Here is an 8,603-nt window from a genome sequence, read left to right on the forward strand (position 1 = left end):
ACAGACAGACAGACAGACAGACAGACAGACAGACAGACAGACAGACAGACAGACAGACAGACAGACAGACAGACAGACAGACAGACAGACAGACAGACAGACAGACAGACAGAGTGAGAGAGAGAGACAGAGAGAGAGAGAGAGAGACAGAGAGAGACAGAGACAGAAAGAGAGACAGAGAGACAGAGTGAGAGAGAGACACACAGAGAGAGAGACAGAGACAGAGTGAGAGAGAGAGAGAGAGACAGACAGAGAGAGAGACAGAGAGAGACAGAGAGACAGAGTGAGAGAGAGAGACACAGAGAGAGAGAGAGACACAGAGAGAGAGAGAGAGAGAGAGAGAGAGAGAGAGAGAGAGAGAGAGAGAGAGACAGACAGAGTGAGAGAGAGAGACAAAGAGAGAGAGAGACAGAGCGAGACAGAGACAGAAAGAGAGACAGAGAGACAGAGTGAGAGAGAGACACACAGAGAGAGAGACAGAGACAGAGTGGGAGAGAGAGAGAGAGACAGACAGAGAGAGAGACAGAGACAGAGAGAGACAGAGAGACAGAGTGAGAGAGAGAGACACAGAGAGAGAGAGAGACACAGACAGAGTGAGAGAGAGAGACAGAGAGAGAGACAGAGAGAGAGAGAGAGAGAGAGAGAGACAGACAGAGTGAGAGAGAGACAGAGAGATCGTTTTTGGAATTTTAAGTGGTAACCTCTCTAATTGTCTCTTCCAATTCCTTATTTCCGCTGACATAAACATTATTTTCAAAGGATACTCAGGAACAGATAGAGACATGAAGATGAGAGTGTAAATATACTCCACGTCCTGTACTTCCACCTAGGGCAAGGGAGACTCTCTTTTGATCTCTCGTGAGAGAGAGAGAGAGAGAGAGAGAAGAGAGAGGAGAGAGAGAGAGAGAGAGAAGAGAGAGAGGAGAGAGAGAGAGAGAGAGAGAGAGATGAAGGCATAATGTTAGCTTTTCAATTCTGATGGAGATATTGTAGCGTAAGCATGTGTATGTGGTATGGGCATAAAGTCATCTGATCTTTATTTAAAAAAAAAAAAAATGGTGGCCTGTATATTGCAGTGAAACTTGAAAGTACAATATCTTAACTATTGTGTCAGCCTACTATATGACATGTTACATCAGGTTTCTAGGTTTTCCATTCAACAGATGTATCTTACTCTACTGTACATACGGCTATAGTCACATTATATTAAAAAACAAATATGGCGTTTCATATCGGCGGTGTGTTGTACCGGATGGATTCCCACAGGATTCACTTACAGACTACGGGATAAGGAGGGATGGACAATAATCACTGGGGATTCATCTCTGGCCAAGGCCTTTTGAAGCAAACCAGTCATGTGGAAGCACCTGACCCACACATAGGTTGTGTCCAAAATGGCACCCCCTATTCCATATAGATTCAGTACATCTGCCCTATTTCCTATATAGTTCACTACTTTTGAACTGAACCCTATTGGCCCTGGTAAAAAATTGTGAACTATGTAGTGAATAGGGTGCCATTTGGGAGCCAGATAGATATTAGGGTAGGTAGCTAATACCAGCCCACACAGTGAGAGAGATTAGGGTAGGTAGCTAATACCAGCCCACACAGTGAGAGAGATTAGGGTAGGTAGCTAATACCAGCCCACACAGTGAGAGAGATTAGGGTAGGTAGCTAATACCAGCCCCCACAGGGAGAGAGATTAGGGTAGGTAGCTAATACCAGCCCCCACAGGGAGAGATTAGGGTAGGTAGCTAATAACAGCCCCCACAGGGAGAGAGATTAGGGTAGGTAGCTAATACCAGCCCCCACAGGGAGAGATTGGGGTAGGTAGCTAATACCAGCCCCCACAGGGAGAGATTAGGGTAGGTAGCTAATAACAGCCCACAGACAGAGAGATTAGGGTAGGTAGCTAATACCAGCCCCCACAGGGAGAGATTAGGGTAGGTAGTTAATAACAACCCACAGACAGAGAGATTAGGGTAGGTAGCTAACAACAGCCCACACAGTGAGAGAGATTAGGGTAGGTAGCTAATAACAGCCCCCACAGGGAGAGATTAGGGTAGGTAGTTAATACCAGCCCACACAGGGAGAGATTAGCATAGGTAGCTAACAACAGCCCACACAGGGAGAAATTAAAGTAGGTAGCTAATAACAGCCCAGATAAAGAGATATTAAGGTAGGTAGATAATAACAGCCCACAGAGAGAGAGATATTTGGCTAGGTAGCTAATAACAGCCCACAGAGAGAGAGATATTTGGCTAGGTAGCTAATAACAGCCCAGATAAAGAGATATTAAGGTAGGTAGATAATAACAGCCCCCAAAGAGAGCGAGAGTGTGTGTGTGTTTGTGTTCAGTATAATGACATTTACATTTTACATTTTAGTCATTTAGCAGACGCTCTTATCCAGAGCGACTTACAGTAGTGAATGCATACATTTCATTAAAGAATATTCCGTACTGGGCCCCCGTGGGAATCGAACTCACAACCCTGGCGTTGCAAACACCATGCTCTACCAACTGAGACACAAGGAATGACAGTATCTCTCTGTCAGCAGGTTGGTACACGAGGAACTGTTCTGTGCAGTGTGCTATGCATTCTATGCATCGTTGGCGTGACCCTCTGTCAACACAGGAGCTGAATGGACCTGCTGGAGTGTCCCCCCCTCAGAAGCCCACTGTTAGAACACACACACCACACACACACACACACACACACACACACACACACACACACACACACACACACACACACACACACACACACACACACACACACCTCTGGGGTTTGGGAGTGGAAGAGGGACAAAAGATAACAACAAAGGAAGGTTGAACAGGCCCTTTATGTTCACTAGAAAAACTAACTCCCTAGTGGAGTAGGGTTTCAGAGACCAGGACTTGTTTGAGAAGGCTAGTGGAGTAAGGGTTCAGAGACCAGGACTTGTTTGAGAAGGCTAGTGGAGTAGGGGTTCAGAGACCAGGACTTGTTTGAGAAGGCTAGTGGAGTAGGGGTTCAGAGACCAGGACTTGTTTGAGAAGGCTAGTGGAGTAGGGGTTCAGAGACCAGGACTTGTTTGAGAAGGCTAGTGGAGTAGGGGTTCAGAGACCAGGACTTGTTTGAGAAGGCTAGTGGAGTAGGGGTTCAGAGACCAGGACTTGTTTGAGAAGGCTAGTGGAGTAAGGGTTCAGAGACCAGGACTTGTTTGAGAAGGCTAGTGGAGTAGGGGTTCAGAGACCAGGACTTGTTTGTGAAGGCTAGTGGAGTAGGGGTTCAGAGACCAGGACTTGTTTGAGAAGGCTAGTGGAGTAGGGGTTCAGAGACCAGGACTTGTTTGAGAAGGCTAGTGGAGTAGGGTTTCAGAGACCAGGACTTGTTTGAGAAGGCTAGTGGAGTTGGGGTTCAGAGACCAGGACTTATTTGAGAAGACTAGTGGAGTAAGGGTTCAGAGACCAGGACTTGTTTGTGAAGGCTAGTGGAGTAGCGGTTCAGAGACCAGGACTTGTTTGAGAAGGCTAGTGGAGTAGGGGTTCAGAGACCAGGACTTGTTTGAGAAGGCTAGTGGAGTAGGGTTTCAGAGACCAGGACTTGTTTGAGAAGGCTAGTGGAGTAGGGGTTCAGAGACCAGGACTTGTTTGAGAAGGCTAGTGGAGTAGGGGTTCAGAGACCAGGACTTGTTTGAGAAGGCTAGTGGAGTAGGGTTTCAGAGACCAGGACTTGTTTGAGAAGACTAGTGGAGTTGGGGTTCAGAGACCAGGACTTGTTTGAGAAGGCTAGTGGAGTAGGGGTTCAGAGACCAGGACTTGTTTGTGAAGGCTAGTGGAGTAGCGGTTCAGAGACCAGGACTTGTTTGAGAAGGCTAGTGGAGTTGGGGTTCAGAGACCAGGACTTGTTTGTGAAGGCTAGTGGAGTAGGGTTTCAGAGACCAGGACTTGTTTGAGAAGGCTAGTGGAGTAGGGTTTCAGAGACCAGGACTTGTTTGAGAAGGCTAGTGGAGTAGGGGTTCAGAGACCAGGACTTGTTTGTGAAGGCTAGTGGAGTAGGGGTTCAGAGACCAGGACTTGTTTGAGAAGGCTAGTGGAGTAGGGGTTCAGAGACCAGGACTTGTTTGAGAAGACTAGTGGAGTAGGGGTTCAGAAACCAGGACTTGTTTGAGAAGGCTAGTGGAGTAGGGGTTCAGAGACCAGGACTTGTTTGTGAAGGCTAGTGGAGTAGCGGTTCAGAGACCAGGACTTGTTTGAGAAGGCTAGTGGAGTAGGGGTTCAGAGACCAGGACTTGTTTGAGAAGGCTAGTGGAGTAGGGGTTCAGAGACCAGGACTTGTTTGTGAAGGCTAGTGGAGTAGGGGTTCAGAGACCAGGACTTGTTTAAGAAGACTAGTGGAGTAGGGGTTCAGAGACCAGGACTTGTTTGAGAAGGCTAGTGGAGTAGGGGTTCAGAGACCAGGACTTGTTTGTGAAGGCTAGTGGAGTAGGGTTTCAGAGACCAGGACTTGTTTGAGAAGGCTAGTGGAGTAGGGGTTCAGAGACCAGGACTTGTTTGTGAAGGCTAGTGGAGTAGGGGTTCAGAGACCAGGACTTGTTTGTGAAGGCTAGTGGAGTAGGGGTTCAGAGACCAGGACTTGTTTGAGAAGGCTAGTGGAGTTGGGGTTCAGAGACCAGGACTTGTTTGTGAAGGCTAGTGGAGTAGGGGTTCAGAGACCAGGACTTGTTTGAGAAGGCGTGCATAATAATCACAGATTCACATACTAAGGTTAAGTTGTAAACAACCCATTTAAATGGACAATACAATATGACATGAATCCCATACTGTATAGGAGGTTGATGGGTTGGTGGGTGTTGTTCTTGATGTGATAGATTTATACAGATTACATTTTTTTTTACAATCGCTAGGACCCATTTCTCAATACTTAGGTCACTTTTTCAAAACGCTTCACACAATGAGCGTAACAGCAGTCTATGTGGGCTAAACTATGGATCATTTTTCATTGCTTTGGCACAAAATGCATTCAATGACTACATCTTTCAATTTTCATGAATTCTTTTCTCACTGAGACACGACCACCACCAAAACTCTATGTACCTACAGGCCAATTTGCACATGTTTACATACTCTTTTCAAAACTGTTAAACTTAAGCTCAAATCCTAACATAACACAAAATTGAATAAGACATACATTTCTACAGTAATACCATATTGAAATATATTCCAAATCTAAAAGATTAAATACTATCAAAACAATTAGACCAACCACAGCTGATTCCCATTGTAGCTGAACTCCTGCCCAGGTGTTAGTCTTTCAATTTCATTACCATCTATACAAAAGGAGACATCTTAGGAATAATGCTGTACTGTAATGTAAACATGGACCCAGGTGTTAGTCTGTCAATTACATTACCATCTATACAAAAGGAGACATCTGAGGAATAATGCTGTACTGTAATGTAAACATGGACCCAGCCAGAGATAGAGAAGTGGCTGACAGAGGAAGAAGAGTGGCTGGGAGAGGGAGAGGAAGAGGAAGAGGAGTACGTATGCGTGGTGGAAGAAGACTGAGAGGAAGATCAAGAGCTGTAGTCTCAGATGAGATTAGGGCTACTATAACTGATCATGTAATACATCATGGTCTATCAATGAGAGAGGCTGGTCTGAGAGTGCAGCCAAATCTGCAACGCTCAACAGTGGCATCTATTGTGAGACATTTCTGGCAAAACAACAGGTAAGATGTGCATTCTGCAAGGGCGTCTGACTGAACTGCACGTAACAGAAGTAAATTGAGCAAAGCCTCCAAACCTACTTGTGTGTAATTGTAATTGTTTTTGTATTTCTGCTTAGGACCCAACGGTTACCTCCAGCAGGCGGGAGAGGGAGGATTTTCACTGCTGTGCAGGAAACTGCAATTGTTGATATGGTCATCAGAAACAATGGCATAAAACTCACAGAGATTCGGGACGGGTGTTGGCAGACAATGTAAGCATAACAACTATTTCTAGAGTCCTGAAACAACATCAAGTCAGGATGAAGCAGTTGTACACTGTCCCCTTTGAGAGGAACTCTGAACGAGTCAAGTAACTCAGGAACCAATAAGTCCAGGTAAGAGGACTATAAAATACACAACTGGTTTTGAACCAAATCAAACAGGGCAGAGGGACATAATGACATGTTTTTAGGTATAATGTAAACTACCGTAATAGACTAACTCTTATGTTGCCTTGTGGATTTATTTCAGAGAGTCATGGAGATTGAAGCCAGGCGAACACACCACATATTCATGTTTGTGGATGAGGCTGGTTTCAACTTGGCCAAAACACGGCGGCGAGGAAGGAATGTGATTGGGGAAAGAGCCACAGTGGATGTCCTGGGCCAGAAGGGTGACAACATCACAATGTGTGCAGCAATATCCTCTGATGGATTGCTGTTACACAAACCACTAATTGGGCCGTACAACACCGAGCGTCTCATTTCATTCCTGGATGACCTCTATGGAAGGGTTGTGCCAGGTGAGGAAAGGGTTGCAGTGAGGCGAAATAGGCCAACGTTTGTAATTGTATGGGACAATGTGGCATTTCACCACTCCCGTGCAGTCACAGAGTGGTTTGTAGCCCATCCCAGGATGATGTCACTTTTCCTCCTTCCTTACTCTCTATTCCTCAACCCCATAGAGGAATTATTTTCCTCATGGAGGTAGAAGGTTTATGACCACCATCCACATGATCAAATGTCCCTCCTGGACGCATTGAATGCTGGATGCCTGGACATATCTGCAGAAGATTGCCTGGGATGGACCAGGCATGCCAAAAGATTATTTCCCAGGTGTATTGTCCAAGATGACATAAGATGTGATGTGGATGAGAACCTGTGGCCAAATGCAGAAGACAGGGTTGACTAGCATTGCTACTGTATCTGTATCGGTAGATGGTGTATATACAAATTATTGTATTTTGGAATCACTCAATGCCAAAAAATGACATAAAACATATTGAAGCATATTGCATCATGTCTGATTCATTCCTGTAACATATACTGCAGTGAATTCTAAACAATAGAGAGGTGTCATTCCTATAAAATATACTGCAGTGAATTCTAAATAGTAGAGAGGTGTCATTCTTGTAACATATACTGCAGTGAATTCTAAACAGTAGAGAGGTGTCATTCCTGTAACATATACTGCAGTGAATTCTAACCAGTAGAGAGGTGTCATTCCTGTAACATATACTGCAGTGAATTCTAACCAGTAGAGAGGTGTCATTCCTGTAACATATACTGCAGTGAATTCTAACCAGTAGAGAGGTGTCATTCCTGTAACATATACTGCAGTGAATTCTAAACAGTAGAGAGGTGTCATTCTTGTAACATATACTGCAGTGAATTCTAAACAGTAGAGAGGTGTCATTCCTGTAACATATACTGCAGTGAATTATAAACAGTAGAGAGGTGTCATTCCTGTAACATATACTGCAGTGAATTCTAACCAGTAGAGAGGTGTCATTCCTGTAACATATACTGCAGTGAATTCTAACCAGTAGAGAGGTGTCATTCCTGTAACATATACTGCAGTGAATTCTAACCAGTAGAGAGGTGTCATTCCTGTAACATATACTGCAGTGAATTCTAACCAGTAGAGAGGTGTCATTCCTGTAACATATACTGCAGTGAATTCTAACCAGTAGAGAGGTGTCATTCCTGTAACATATACTGCAGTGAATTATAAACAGTAGAGAGGTGTCAGTCTTGTTTTGTGAAGACCTTTTACAGAAGAAAACATTGTGTAATGCTACCTGTTGTTAGTGGTTTTTAGGTCGTTGTTTTATGAGTCACAACGTCGCCTTGTTGGGTGACAACCTTTGCTGGTGTTATGGAAGAACGAGTTGAAGTGTTTTGGTAGTTTTAGGGCATTTTGAACGTGAAATGAACTGCAGTTAACTAAGCTGAAAGTTAGTTCGGAGAACTGTGTGAAGAGTTTTGAAAAAGTGACCTAGGTTTTGAGAAATGGGTCCTAGCGATTGTAAAAAACTGTCATCTAACTGTGTCAGTGTTGTTAGGTTTATTTACAAAGTACAAAAATACTTATTTTTTTTACATGTCATCATTTACAGTAGTGAATACATACATTTCATAAAAAAAATGTCTTCCGTACTGGTCTCCCATGGGGAGGAGGTGTAGAGAACACCACTGTCTAAACCAAATATATTCTAAATCTAATGTTATTGGTCACATGCGCCGTGTACAACAGGTGAATAATTCACACCGAAATGCTTTACTTACGAGCCCATTACCAACAATGCAAAGTTAAGAAGTAAGACGGACAAATATTTACTAAATAAAAAAAGGAAATAGTAACACAATAGAAACAAAAACGAGGTTATACACTGGAAGTACCAGTACTGAGTCAATATGCAGTGGTACAAGGTAATAACATGGCTATATACAGGAAGTACCAGTACTGAGTCAATATGCAGGGGTACGAGGTAATACCATGGCTATATACAGGAAGTACCAGTACTGAGTCAATATGCAGTGGTACGAGGTAATACCATGGCTATATACAGGAAGTACCAGTACTGAGTCAATATGCAGGGGTACGAGGTAATACCATGGCTATATA

This window comes from Salmo salar, chromosome 11 (assembly GCF_965601325.2).
Source record: "Salmo salar chromosome 11, fSalSal1, whole genome shotgun sequence".
In the NCBI taxonomy this organism is placed as follows: Eukaryota; Metazoa; Chordata; class Actinopteri; order Salmoniformes; family Salmonidae; genus Salmo; species Salmo salar.